We start from the raw sequence: 15,496 nt of genomic DNA on the forward strand, positions 1-15,496 counted from the left end.
AATCAAGATTGTATTATGGCATGGAATTTTAATAAAACCTACCATCCTTGGGGAAAAAAGGGAGGATCCCATGTTAGATATTAGTTTCAAGAAATTTTAGAGGATCTCATTACTTAGATCACTACAATTAAAATATTAGTCTTATTATCTTTCCAACTTCAAATATGAGAGTTGTAGAAATGAATTAGTAGCTCTTTGAAATTCCTTTTATTTTGGGAAAAACAAAAGACATTGGTCTTTAAAGGTGTTGAGGATTCTAAAGTTATAATAGATTGATTCATTAGATCACTATAGTTAAAATATTAGTCTTATTATCTCGACAACTACAAGTATGAGAGTTGTAAGTGTCTGTCTTCATTGAGTATATTTATCATGAGTTTAATTATTAGGTTGATGTTCTTTTAAAAGAAATTTTAATACTAAACGAAGATTAGAAAATTTAGATGATAAAGTGTTTTTGAGATTCAATTATTTTTATTTAAAATGTTAATTCAAAAATTAATTATTACTCTATTAATTTGTATTTTAAAAAATGTCTTTATAAAATGTAAATGCTTATTTTTCTAAATTTATATAACAATTTGTATGATTCACTATTAAATTTAAAAGAAAAAACCAAATTTAACTAATATTTAAAATTCTTTTGATGATTCTTTATGTAAAAAACCAATTTATATTAAATAAAAATAAAAAAACAATTTTAATAATAATAATTTGTAATAATCAAAAGTCAATATAATATTAAATTTCCAATTATATATTGGAAATATAATTTAAAATTCTATTTAGAAATTTAAATCTAACCATTGAAAACTAAACATCAATATATTAAAACAAAATTATTAAATTATATAAACTATTAATTTTTTTTAATAAAATCTATAAAAAAATAATAGTTTTTTAATTATATATAAAATTCATAAAACATAAATTCATTAAACCATTGAGAATTATTAAGTTATATAAACTATTGAATTTTTGTTAATAAAAATTCTAAAAAAAAATTAAAAAAATTAATAGTTTTTTAATTATATATAAAATTTATAAAACATAAATTCATATAATTGTATTTATTGAGTGTTCAATTAAAAATAAACTATAAAATGATATTTTAATATATAAATTTAATCATTTATAACATTATAATATTGTTTTAGTTTTGAAATGTAAATTAATTATGGAAAAATCAAACAAAACCTAGTGTTCATTGCTCAACCTGTTATTCTCTGTTGCTTTCCTTTATTTGCCGAAAATGGATCAAGGTTCAATAGGAACCCAACTCACCCTCACAACCCCCTCCAGACATAGTGGAATTTAATGCTCTTGTTGCTAGAGGGCCACTTTTCTAAAAGGTTGAATCCTCAAAATTTGAGAAGTACATCAACAACATTCCAAAGGTGGAGGTTCACACCTCAATCTAAATCAATGACCTTGAAGCTTGTAGATATGATGATTATTTGTCATTTTATGGGCTTATGACCCTCTTTGAGATCCCTGCGGGGATTGACAAGAACTAGATACCCAAGATTAAAAATAAGGTTTCAATGTCAGTTTGTTGACAATCAATTTACACCTTCCTATCCGAAGGAAAAGCAAATTTGGATCTCATCTTTAGGAATAAACCCTACTTCATGGGGGGGCCAAGGGTTATATCTAGATCATTGGAGTCTAGATTTTAATCCTGAATGTGATGTTCCAATAGAAGTCTCAGTATGGGTTAAACTTCTCTTCTTCATACTACATTGTTGGAATGAGGAAACTTTTAGGAGTATAGGAAATATTCTTAGCAAATACATCAACCGAGATAAGCCACAAGAATATTTTCAAACTTGCACCAATATCAGTGTGGCGGTGGAGCTAGACAAGTGTTTACCAACAGTAATAAATATAAACCTAGATAATTTATCTCATATACAAGAAGTTGATTGCAATCAAAGTCCATTTAAATGCAAGTTTTTCCATGAATATATCCATTTCACACGTGATTGTAATAATAAGGCAGAAGAGAAGCTAAAGTAGAGTAATGATGGATAAAAATGGCAGCAATAGAATAGGAGAAAAGGCCTCACAAGGATGAACAACAAAGCTCCTCCTCAAACGACTACAAGGCAGAAAGGGAAAGGGCCCATGTCTCCAGAAAAGTAAGGGTTAATCCCTAGAGAGGGAACCTCTACTATTAATAATAATAGATACCTAGATCCAGACAATAGCTTCAATATCTTGAAGCATTTTCTAGAAAAATGGGAAATCCTAACTACTAGATGGAGAAGGCCCCAAGCCCCACTAAGACCTCTTCTCTTGTAGCGCCATAAGGGATGTTCCCTTAGAGTAAGCCTCTATGGGGACTCAAGCGAAGGATATAGATTCATAGGAAGAAGAATTCCACTCCCCCAAGGCCCTCAAAGCTAGGGGTTCAGGGTTACCAACAAGATTTGTAGATGAAAAATTGGATGTGAACAGGGGAAACGAAATGAAACATTCTCGGAGAAAAGTAGGGAGGAAGACTAATCGATAGCTTCAGAATGAAAAATCCTTATAAAAAAAATAAAGGAAATGGGTACCTAAACAATAATCGATCCATCCAAAATGGTCAGTATAAAAATCAATAAGAACATGCCTGGCCTCCATTCTAGAGGCAACAAATCGCACAATAATTAATGCAATTCCTCTTTTAGAATTACAGGGGGTTAGGCTTCGATAAATAGATGTCTAAATTTAAATATATAATAAAAGAGGAAATGTTTGCCATCCTCTTGCTCCATGAGACAAATATAGGGGAAGAAGAGACCCCTCAAAAGTTTTCAAAATTTTGGAAGAATTCTGACCTTAGAGTGATTGGATCACATGGGGCTTCTAAGGGGCTCTAAATTTGGTCTACCTCTATTTTCAAGTTTATTGAATCACATTTGGTACCTCATTTGTTGATGGTTCACTTGCTTCATCTCCCATCAAACAAGGAATTTATTATTGTTAATGCATATTCACCCCCACCATGGGTGCCAATGTAGTCTTCCAACTGACAAGATTGCTCTCGGTGACTTGGCTGTCCACGTGGGGGGTCATGCATCAACCATAGCTTAGTTGTATGCTCCATTAAATTCACTCAGGCCTAGAGCATTTACCTCTAATGCAATCCAATACCATAGTGTTTGGTTTATGATCGTGTGTGATGATTATAAGGCCATTCAACCTCAGGGTCAATTGTGTTAGCCTAATGATCCACCGTCCAAAGATAATATTCATTCATCTGGATTCATGGAGAATCAAAATATTCTTTAGGTTTCCATTCGAGCCATGGTGTGGGATAATTGCAATGTTGATCCTCCTCACAATTCTCTGGTAGCTAGGATCGATGCCTACAATTGGGATTTTGCTCTCTTCCTCTGCATGGATGTTGGGGTCGGACATCCATTAGTCGTGGGGAAACCTGTGGCCAGTAGAATTTATTTGGTTGCACAGAGGCTCCAATTCGACACTAAGGCCTACCTTTCAGACTATTGGCAATTGGCTAATCAGTGGAGTTACTACATTGGGAGGCATGCAGGGAATTTGAAGCAATTCCTTCAGGTTCTTAGCCTTGTTACATTAGTGAAGAGAATAAGCTTTGTGTCACTGCTTCTCGGAGGTCATAGAGTTTTTAAGAAGGTAGCTCGTTGTCACGCTCAAAGCAGTGTAGAGGCTTGAGGCTCTCGGGTTTCGGGGAAGGAGTTCCTATTGTGTATGATCATTGGACAGGGAAGGAGTACCTATTGCGCATAGTCGAGGTTGAGGCATGTCGAGGAAGGATCTCCCATTGTGTGCGTTCAATTGGCCGAGGAGGGGTCCTTGTTATGCGTGTTCGTGGCTTATGGCTTGTAGCTCGTGGCTCATGGCTTATAGATTGTGACTATCTACAACTCATTTATAGTCTCAAGTCTTCCAGGCTCATTCAAGTAATTGGTCATCCCTTATGTGGCTTCTAGTTCATTTACATAGGATAGTTTCATGTTAAGCACATTTATTACTAGTTTTTTGGCTCCAGGTCAAAGTTCTAGTTTCTATGTATCATTCTGCAAATCATTTTCACTCTTTCTTATGGCGTGGATAGACATTTTAGTCAAACTCAGTTTATGTAATATCAAGACTTTAAAATGGTGGTTTTGGGTTTGTTTCCCTTCAGGGTGTCCCTTAACACCATGTAGAATTGTTTTTACTTATTTTTATCAGTAATTAAATGTCGATCCTTACACATAAAAAATGTATATGTGCCTATTCAATAGACATAAAAGTTCAATTATTGAGTGTCTCTCCTAGACCTTAGAGGCTCCACTTGAAATCAAGATTGTATTATGGCATGGGATTTCAATAAAACCTACCATCCTTGGGGAAAAAAGGGAGGATCCCATGTTCGATATTAGTTTCAAGAAATTTTAGAGGATCTCATTACTCAGATAGATCTAATAGTTATCAAGGTTAACAAATTTACATGGAATAATGGTAGACTTGGCCTAGGGAATATTGTAGCCACCTAGGAAGACTTTTTAGTTTCATGTTCCTTTTTATCTAATGACTTTCAAATCTCCTCTAATATTCTTCCCTGGGTGAGTTCAAATCATCGACCAATTTCTCTTCTAGTATTGCAAACAATAGACTATGGGTCGTTTCCCTTCCGCTTCTCTCCTCTCTGGATCTAAAGGGAATATTTCTCGGATTTGGTAATAGAAATGTGGAGTAGGTAGGAAGTTGGTTCTCTCATTACCTTTTGGGGAAAAAAGGATCGAAAGTTAGTCAATAAGAACACAATCAAAAAATAAATGAACAAAGGAGGCCAAAATAAACATGCATAAATCAAATCTTGCAGAATCTAAAAGGAAAATAGAGCAGGCATCAATTACAAAGGAGCTTTTGCAATACAAGCACTCAAAATTTGAGTCCTTCCATAATGTGCTAAGATAAGCGGAAGAATGCACCTTAAATCTTGCAGCTTATGGCGGCTAACTAACAATCACAACACTAAGTTCTTCCATAACTAAGCTAAGGAATTGGTTTGGAGGAATAATATTAAATTTGTTAGCATGGATGGAGTGTAGATCAATGACTTTAAGGGGATCTAAAGGGCAGTTGTCGATTACTTCAAATTTTTATAGTTTTCCCAACCTATAACAAATTCAGAGATCGTTTAGTACATGCTAGATAAAATCTGAAATTGGTGCCTGAAGATGGAAATTTAACCTGTTGTGAAGCATTAAAAAATAAGAAATATGAAAAATGGCATTTTCTCAAAGCCTAAACAAAGCTCTAGTTCCATATGGATTTTTATCCCACTTTTATTAAGCATATTGGGATGTTATTAATTTCGATCTTATTTTTCTAGTGGATTACATCTTCAAGCATGATCGTATGGGAGGAGGGATTAATTCGTCCTTTTTTGTCTTGATTCCGAAAAAAGTCAATATGGCCTCATTCCCAAGATATCGGCTAATCTCTTTATGCAATATTTCATATAACATTATTTCTCAAATTTTATCATAGCACATAAAACCTTTCCTTGCCAATATCATCTTTAAGAATCAAGGGGGATTCATGGGCCAAAGGCACATAATAGCTAATATCATCTTAGTCCAAGAAGCAATACATTTGAGCAATGTAGGAAGGATATATTATGTTCATCAAACTTGATATGGAAAATTCATTTGACAATGTCGCTTGGGACCTTTTATTAAAATTTCTATCTCAATTTGTCTTTAATGGGAAATTTATAAAATGGATGCAGGTTTGTGTCTCCTCTACTTTGATCTCCCCCTTGGTGAATGGCCACTCCTCAATATTTTTTGAAGTCTCAATAGGGCTCCATCAACGGTGCCCCTTGTGACCCTTCCTCTAAATCTTGATGGCATATTCCTTAAGCAGGTGTCTTGAATATGAACAAAGAAATGTCAAGCTTCCATGTATAAGATATGTCTCAGGAATCAAGAGTATAAATCACTCTGAATTTGCATATGATACCTTCTTTTTAGGAGAAGCGTAATTAATTATTACAAAGTGCTTCAAGCGGATTCCAAATCAATATCTATTCGCTTCTAGAGGTCTTATTAATCATAGAAAATCACAGATCTATTCTTCGAATATTATCCCCCTTCTTCATAAAAGTTTGGTTCTTATTCATTGGTTCCATCCTACAACCTCTTAGAAATATTTTATATGTTTAGGGTCTATGATCCATTTAAAATCCCATTCTTAACAATCATGGTTAGGAATTGTTGTGAAATTCAATTCCAAGCTACAAAAATGGGGACTGATTTGGTTGAAATTTGTTGTGAACCAAGTTCTTATTAAAGTGGTATTATCAATATTTCCTTTTTACCAGTTCATAGTTCTCCTACTGCCAACTAGGATTATTTGTGAACTAGTTAAAATTATGAGGAAATTTTTATGGGAGGGTGGTAAGCAGAGCCACAAAAAGTTTCATCTCATCAAAGTGGCTTGGGTATCTATGACATGTCAATTTGCCTCCATGACACTTGATAACTTTATGGGTCTTTTTACCATCACAAACATGTTTGATTGAACTCTCTTAGAAGTAAAACAACTAAAAAATCTTGAAGAAGATGAGAAATTTGGGAATGATAGTTGTCACACCTTGTCAAGTTTCGCCTATGCTGATTTTCATAGCTTTTCCCATGCATTCGTTGGAATTAACTATGAGAACAGTGTAGAGATACACTCTTTCTGCCACTATCAACTGTGTAGGTGAATTCAAGAAAATAAACATAAAAATTACTTTCTAGAAATGTAGTTGGTCGAACATTTCCCTATTGAAAGCTTCTAGGTGATGACTATTCGAAATATAACCCTCAAATGATGCATCTCTATCCCTTTCCTCATGGAAAACTAATCTCTCAATTAGGGGATCTCACCCTCCTCTTTTGGATCTGAAACTTCTTCCTATTGGCCTATAAAATTACTATAGGGTTAGAGGAGGTCAGAAATCAGAGAATGTAAACTTATGCTACCAATTTTAGATTGGAAAGCTTGTCATCTAAGGAGGAGATTGAATGAATTTGGGAGGAACCTCACGACATCAAGGCGAAGGTTGTCCTTCTACTTGTGATATCCTTATTTTTTTCTATCAAATACACCAATTGACCTTAATTTTTTTTCTTATTTGTGATCAAACTCATATTGAATTGCAAATTAAACATAAGTAAAGTCCATGAAATTAAACACAAGTGCATACCTAGTTCTCCCATCTGATGTCGATCCATGGTTGATGTTGCTCCCAATCCTTTGCATTCATTACCAAACTGATTGATTCCTCCATGCCCATTTTGGATAAACCTCTCTGGTTCCCAGACCTAGAGGAATTCGAGATTGAGACCTTCCTTCCCACATGCCCAAAACTCCAAGAATAGTGCTCAAGTTTCCAAATTTTTAGTTGAAGATCGAGCCTGAGGCTCATCCCTCAATTTGTACCATTCCTCCTTCTTCGTAACCTCTATTTCCTTTCATCTCCTTTCATCCACTAGAAAAAGAACAATGAACCCCCCCCCCCCCCCCCCCCCCCTTCTTTGCCTTGTCACCTCCTTTTTATAAGAGAGGTTATCTCCTCTGCAAGTAATCTCCTCACTTCCTCATCAAATCCATTCATTCAGTTAGTCACTTGAAATCATGATGTACGATCTTTATGACTCTAACAGTCGCCCACCCTTCTATTTTAATATACTTATAAGCATTAATTGATCACCCTTTGGTGTTTTTAGATTATATATAACCATTAAATGATCGCCCTTTGGGATGTTTAAATTATTTATAAACATTAAATATATATGATTGATTTTATTCAGTCCCCCAATTTCATTTTGAAATTATTTTATTAGTTAATTCTTTTAAATGGGTTTAATTAACCAAAATTTTGATTGAAATGATTTTATTATTTAGGTTTATTAATCAATGGATTATTGAATAGGTTTTCTAATTGATGATTTTATTAATTGTAATTTTAGCTTTAGTATATCCCTTAAATTTCATTATTGAATTTTATACTTAATATATTTGTTTCCTTCTTCATAGTTAGGTGTTTAATTAGTACTTTTAATAATTAATTAATTTATCCTATACTTAGACATTTGTTATAGCCAATTAGTATATATATTAGTGAAATGCATGTGATATATGCATATGTAGCTATTATATGCATGCTAATAATCATATTCCTCCCACAATTCGAGGTGGGTCATTACACAAACTATGATTTGAATGTATCAATTTATGCCTAACTTATATAAAGGTGTGATAACATATACAATGTCAAACATGTTGGCTCCTAGCTGATAACTGAAGTGTATTTCTAAGTCAAATATAGTATATGAACAAGCATAACTTATTCTGATTTTCTTAGGGTATATAAGGCCATGGGACTAATGAGGTGGCTTCTTTGGCATCCTTGTTTGATCTGTTGTACTTCATATGACTCTTCACTAGTTGGAGTTTAGCATAATTTCTTGGTGCATCTATGTTTTTTTTTCTCTACATAATTGTATGTGTTTATAGATAGACAATGATGAAGTATTATGTTGATAGATTAGAATAGTAACCACTTGTAGTTTCAATGCATGCATCTTGAGTGAGAATTAGGCCTCATATTGCAATTGGATTGAATAAATGGTTTTTGATATTTTTTTTTCTTAAGATATCAGTAAACCTACTAACATTTGAAACCCTTTCCCACCATCGTAGCATCATGCACAAAGGGGTAGTGTGGAGGACGCATAATGAAAAATTCCTCTACACTCTATAGTTCCTTGATCCCTATGGATCCATTGTGACTTTAAGGTAAGGAAATATGGCTCAATACCACTTTGGGTGTCACCTTGTATAAATTCGATACACTTTGTACATGGGTGTACCACTCACAATAGTATTTGAACCTTATTTGTGTGAAGGTGTGGAGAAATGTGCTTTCATTGTGTGGAGGAAGCTTCCTCTGCACTCCACACAATGTAGTCATTATTCACTTTATATGGCCCTTGTATCCACGATTAACTTTCCTATTGGTCTATCACTCTCCTCATTATATTCCTCTTGGAATCAATAACATTTTGTTTGAATAAATCTAGTATTATTCTAATTTGTTCTTTTCTAGAAAATATAGAATGTGGTCCTTCTGAATCCTCATTATATTCCTCTTGGAATCAACATTTTTTCATAATACATCTAATATTATTCTAATTTGTGATTTTCTAGAAAATGTGAAATGTGCTCCTTCGCTCGTTTAGCGAAGTTTTTGTATCTCATGGATTCTCGTAGCAAGTCTAATTTAGTAAAGTTTATGATGTCGTTAACTTCGAATAGATATATATCTTTTGAACAATTAAACCATGTCATCAACCCTTAGTTTAAAAAAACACACACATGAGCCCAAGTTGTAATAATGGTAATGCAAATTAATTGAAATAGTGTTGCCAACATAAAGCATGTACAATCAATCTCTCTCAATTACAAAATTGAAAAATCATATAAATGATTTTTTTATTATGTGAAGCTATAACCAAAAACGTTGGATATTGAAATGAAACATTGGAGCCATAGTCCAATCTCATTTCATGATCTCAAATAGATTATGAATGAACTGACATGGATGGGCCTAATTGTTTAGCCACAGTGCATCATAAAAGTTGTCTACATCATCTCATTGTCGGCCAGTTCATCATTGATATGCTTGAGGATGCAACCATTCTAAAACCCTCCCTGATAAATGTTATTTTGGTCTTATTTGTATAATTTAAGGGCATAATTGAGAGACCCAATAATAAAGACAAAAAATAAGAATATATATATATATATATATATATATATATATATATATATATATATATATATATATATATATATATATATATATATTTTTTTTTTTTTTTTTTTTGAGTTCATGACCAGAGAATCCACAGTTTTAAGATTTTTGTATCAACGTTTCAAATCCCAAAAGGGATCCATCATCAGGATATGAGAATGATGATGAGCAGAAGAGCAACAAAGAATTGATAAATATATTATTTTATCTTTCTCCCCAACAAAGTCGTCAAGTGTGGTCTATGAAAGTAAAGAAAAATGGTCCTTAAAGCTCATTCACACCTATCATGCTTGCATCATAACTCATCGTTATAACTCATTAGACCTTTTAGCACAATTTAAAAAAAATATATATAAACATCTAATCTAAGTCAACATGTCTGATATTCCCTCTCGTTTAAAGATCATGGTGCAGAGTGATCACACATTTTCATACAATTCAAGTTACAGTGATGGTGAGTGCGAAGAAGTGCAGAGAAGCATCTCTGCAACTCCACACAAGAAATGGGATCTTTCCCCATCATGAATGGCAATATATTTCCATTCATATTTGAGATCTCTTATCAAATTCAAACAATAAGTAGGAAGAATATCACAATATTTTTTCCTTTAATAATTCAATGAGAGAACATTGTAGGGGTGCCAAATGCATTGGTCCTTTTTCAACAAAATTGTGATTTACCAATCACAATGAATTCAAAGGTTGATGAATTCATTTGGCAGTGTGGACGTGCAGTGGAAGCACAATGAAAGCTTCCTATGCACCTCCTCATTTCTCACGATGGCTCTAGACTTTTTATTTTAATTTTAATTACTCTTTTCCACCATTATTTACTATCACTGGCACTTTCATACTCCACACAATGAAAAATTCCTTTGTATATTTGTTCACCCCCCACACACAACCCCTCACTTATGTAAGTGACCTACAACACCATCAATTCTGGCATCGTTAGGTAGAGCACTAGCAGTGTGAGGCACAATAGTGTTAGTATCAAAGCACTCACTAATGGATTGGTAACTCACAAAATTAGCCTTTTTCATTTTAAAAATATTTGTTAGGAACTAACAAAAAAAAAAAAAAAACACCCTCCACGAGGGGAATTATGTCACATGAAGGCTCGCTCATCCAATGGAAAATTAGAAATAATATTTTTATAAATTAGAAAATTATTTTTGAATTTATGCAAAAATAGGAATATTCAACATTTTCCAGAAACTTTGGTTAAAGTTACAAAAGCTAAAAAAATAATTGAAATTCAACAGACGCATCAAAGCTCACTCATCCAATGGAAAATTAAAAATAATACTTTTATAAATCAGAAAATTATTTTTGAATTTATGCAAAAATAGGAATATTCAACATTTTCTAGAAAACTTTGATTAAAGTTACAAAAGCTCAAAAAAATAATTGAAATTCAATGGAATTTGACAACGAAGTGAGTGTTATAGTCATTGGTGAGGAAAGGACTAATAATCAAATATATTTTATTAAGAAATGAATAATATCCATCCTATTGTGATATTAATATAAATTAATTTAATATAATGTTTGAAAATATGTATAAAAAATAAGTAATTTCATCATATATATATATATATATATATATATATATATAGTAATTTTTTTTATTTTTTTTTATGCAATTTGACCGAGTTAAAATGTTTACATGACATTACATTACAACATCTCTTCCATAGGATGGTGCGCCTCTCAACGCAATTAAAGTTAAATATTACATTAAATCCAGTCATGCTCATATTTTAACTATTTAATTATGTTAAGAAAATGTGCATATTCTATACTTTCTAAAGTTGAATCCATAATTTTTCATGAGGCGTAGATGTTGCAAGGAATTCTGTTAAGGCACTCCATGGTGAAAAGGTCACTCGTTCGAAACCGCGTGGGAAAAATCCACCCATGCTAAGGGTTGGTGTAGCCAAGGTCGATTGCAATCCTTGAGTGATTCTAACAGCTCAGATGCCCTTAGCCATGGTTACTCAAGCCACATGGTAGGCATGTCAATCATCTCAAGACTCACATTACGTAATAAAAAAATTTACAAAAACAAATTTAATTTAGAAGTAATAGAAAACACATATTCTTACCCATTAAACCTAAATATACATATAAATTAGCTTAGATCCATCTAAATTTGAGATCAAGCATTGAGAGGGATCAAATATCTGAAGATCTAAAACATTCCTCAATTTTTTCACTCAAAAAAAATTGCATCTCGAGAGTTTTGATCTCTCTCAGTGTTTGATATATTTGGAGTTAAGATGGATCTAGGCTGGTTATATATATTTAGGTTTAATCCGTAAATATATTAAAGATGGATCTAGGTTGGTTATATATATTTAGGTTTAATGGGTAAGAATATTTAATTTTTATTAATTATATATTCCAATTTAGGTTTAAAAGGTAAGAATATTTGTTTTTTATTCATTTATATATTCAAATTTAGGTTTAATAGGTAAGAAACACAATATCTCATGAGCTTTCTAAGGCGGGCAGGAAACAAGCTTGGGGTAGATGACAGATCAGAGAGCAAGTTGAACATTATGAGTATTACCACAAACCATTTATAGATGGTATTGAGAATGATGGAGCTCATTGAACATTATGAGTATTTTGTCTCTATATATTTGGCTGTTTAAAAAACCCTAAAAATCAGCAGTTTTGATGTTTTTGGTATTGTGCTATGACTAGATCATATACTTTTAGGCTTGTACTTCTGCTGTGATTATTTATGTAGTATTCTTTTTGATATGTTTTCTTAGCATCTTCAACATGTACTTTTAATATTCTTAATCGAAATTATGATTTTTACTTGGGAAAAAACATTTAAAAAAGATTAACAATTATTGAATTAAGTCTTTTGTGATCCATATCAGTTTTGAAGATAATTTTTTCGGCAATAATCACATCAAAATTCATTTGTCGATGCGTTTCAAACCAGAAAGTGTGGTTCATCGTCAAGACAACATGAAGAAACAGATCATGATATTGAGTTATTCAAACGTCTAGAAAGAAGCAGCTAGAAAAAACAACTATATTTGACTAACAGAAATGTTTCCATTTGATTGGACCAAAAATGACTACATTTAAATGGACCAAGAAATAAGGATAAACAATTATTAATTAATCAATATTAGAGTAACTAACTAATTATATATGTATTATATATTACATTAGGTTTATTATAAGTACCGTGTTTTATTAAGTAAGAACTAATAGACCAAACATAAATATTATAATTCATTTTATTATATATTTATGAATTAGTTTATTTATAAAACTTAAATAAACGTGTTTGTAATTAAAATAACATAAATATTATAATTCATTTTATTATATATTTATGAATTAGTTTATTTATAAAACATAAATAAACGTGTTTGTAATTAAAATAAATAAATTATGAATAAATAAAAACGAGGATACTATAATTTTTATATAAGTATATATATTATTTAACCCTTTGTTTATGTAATGAACTAAACAAATAGGCTAATAAATACCTAAAGACCTTCTTTACTGTGTCTTCATGAAAATTTATTATAAATACTATGTCTTCGCTTTTTATCTATTAAATTGTTAAACTTAAATCAATGCTATGATGGGAATTAATAATATATATATATATATATATATATATATATATATATATATATAAAAGAATAACAAAAAAAAATCACTAAAATAGAAAATAAAACAACGAGGAAATTAAAATAATTGAAGGGACAAGAGGATGAAATCAAAAAAAAAAAGAAAAGAAAGAAAAACAGAGGGGTCTTAAGAAGAAAGGGAGAGAATCCAACCACTGGTGATTTTCCATCCGTCATCTCTGTTGAGATTACTTGGCCTCCTTTCAATTTCAGTGACCTCCCTAAACTTCTGGTGATGAAATGGAGCAATCCTAGCAATGACCCGTTGCGTGCTCATGAATCATCTTATTAATAGAGCACCTAGTTTCACCAACGTAGGGGGTCCCACAAGAACAAGGAATAACATAAACATCTTTCATATCCTTGGGGTCAACAGCGTCTTTCACAGATCTTAAGGAGATCTGAATGGCGCTAAGGGGTCTAAAGGTCGAGGGAACATTGTGCTTCCTTAGGATTCTTGCAATCTTGTCAGTGGTACCTTTGATGAAAGGGAGATGCATCCCTGAGACATGATCTATAGGGTCCTTCTTAACCTTGCAACCTCTGCTTGCTTTTAGGAAAGCTTTAAGTTCTTGGTGCCTACTATATCCAGTATTAACAAAAGAATTAAGGAGATGGGCTTTCTCATTATAAAGGTGGTTTTCATCAGAGATTCTCAATGCACTAGTAGCTAGCGTGTTGAAGAAACCCAAATTATGAGCTGGGAAATGATGAGACTTGGCATGAAGATACTATAAATAAATTCTATCCAGAGAATTTTTATTCCATTAATAAGTTCTTTAACAATATTTGTAATTCATTCATTTTTTAATATGGAATTTAGATATAACATTTCAAATATTAATAACAATAATTATATATAACCTTTTAAAAAATATTTATAATAAAATTAAGAATTTTGAAGATATATAGTTTCTATTTCCAAATATGAGTAAGAAATGTATTCACATTTTAATGTATGATGTGAATCATAAATAAAATATTTCAATCTCAATTATGTATATACTATATAAAGCAAAAGAATTATATATATATATATATAATTCATTAGGAAGATTTGTAATTCATTATTTTTTAATATACAGTTGACATATACCATTATATGTGTGTGTAAAACCGTCTGGTCCTAGGGTTTTGTCTGAGAAGGAGTTCTTTAAAATGATTCAGAAGTCCCAAGAGTGTCAGAAAATTGGAGGTTGCACAAATTCAGCTTTTCTCACCCTCATCCCTAAAGAAAAAGGTGCAAACTCTTTCAATAGATTTCGCCCAATCTCCTTATGTAACATTGGGTACAAAGTGATAACCAAGGTGATAGCAAATAGGTTGAGGAAAATTCTCCCCAAAATCATCCCGGAGAATCAAGGTGGATTTATTCATGGCAGACAGCTAGTGGATAACTTTGTCCTGGTCCAAGAGGCGATTCATTCCAGTCTTCGTCGAAAAGAAAAAGGTATGGTCATTAAACTAGATCTAGCAAATGCATTTGATCGTGTAAGACATAGCTTTTTGTTTGATGTTCTGCACAAGCTGGGTTTTGGTCAAAATTTTATCAAGTGGATCAGAGCTTGTATATCGGAACCCTGGATTGCTCCCTTGGTGAATGGTAGGGCTGCTGAATTCTTCAAAGCTTCTAGAGGGCTGAGGCAGGGGTGTCCCCTCTCACCCCTCCTCTTTGTGCTGCAGGCTTCTATCCTCAGCTTTTATTTAGATAAGAAATAGCAAGAACAAAATATAGTTGGCCTGTGCACAGCAAGAGGGTTTAAGAATATCAATCACGCCCTTTTCGTGAATGATACCTTACTGTTGGGGGCTGCAACTCCTCTTTCAACAATCAAATTTAAAGAAGTGTTGGAAGACTACTGTAAAGTTTCGGGCAGTGAATTAAATAAGGGCAAATGCCATATCTACTGCTGGAATATATCTGCTTCATCCACAAACTCCATTGCCAGATGTCTAGGCTTTGCAGCCTCTTCATCTTGGACCTCTTTTAAATACC

Source organism: Pinus tabuliformis, chromosome J (assembly GCF_031772625.1).
Source record: "Pinus tabuliformis cultivar Carrire ecotype Pingquan chromosome J, CPIR1, whole genome shotgun sequence".
Taxonomy (NCBI): domain Eukaryota; kingdom Viridiplantae; phylum Streptophyta; class Pinopsida; order Pinales; family Pinaceae; genus Pinus; species Pinus tabuliformis.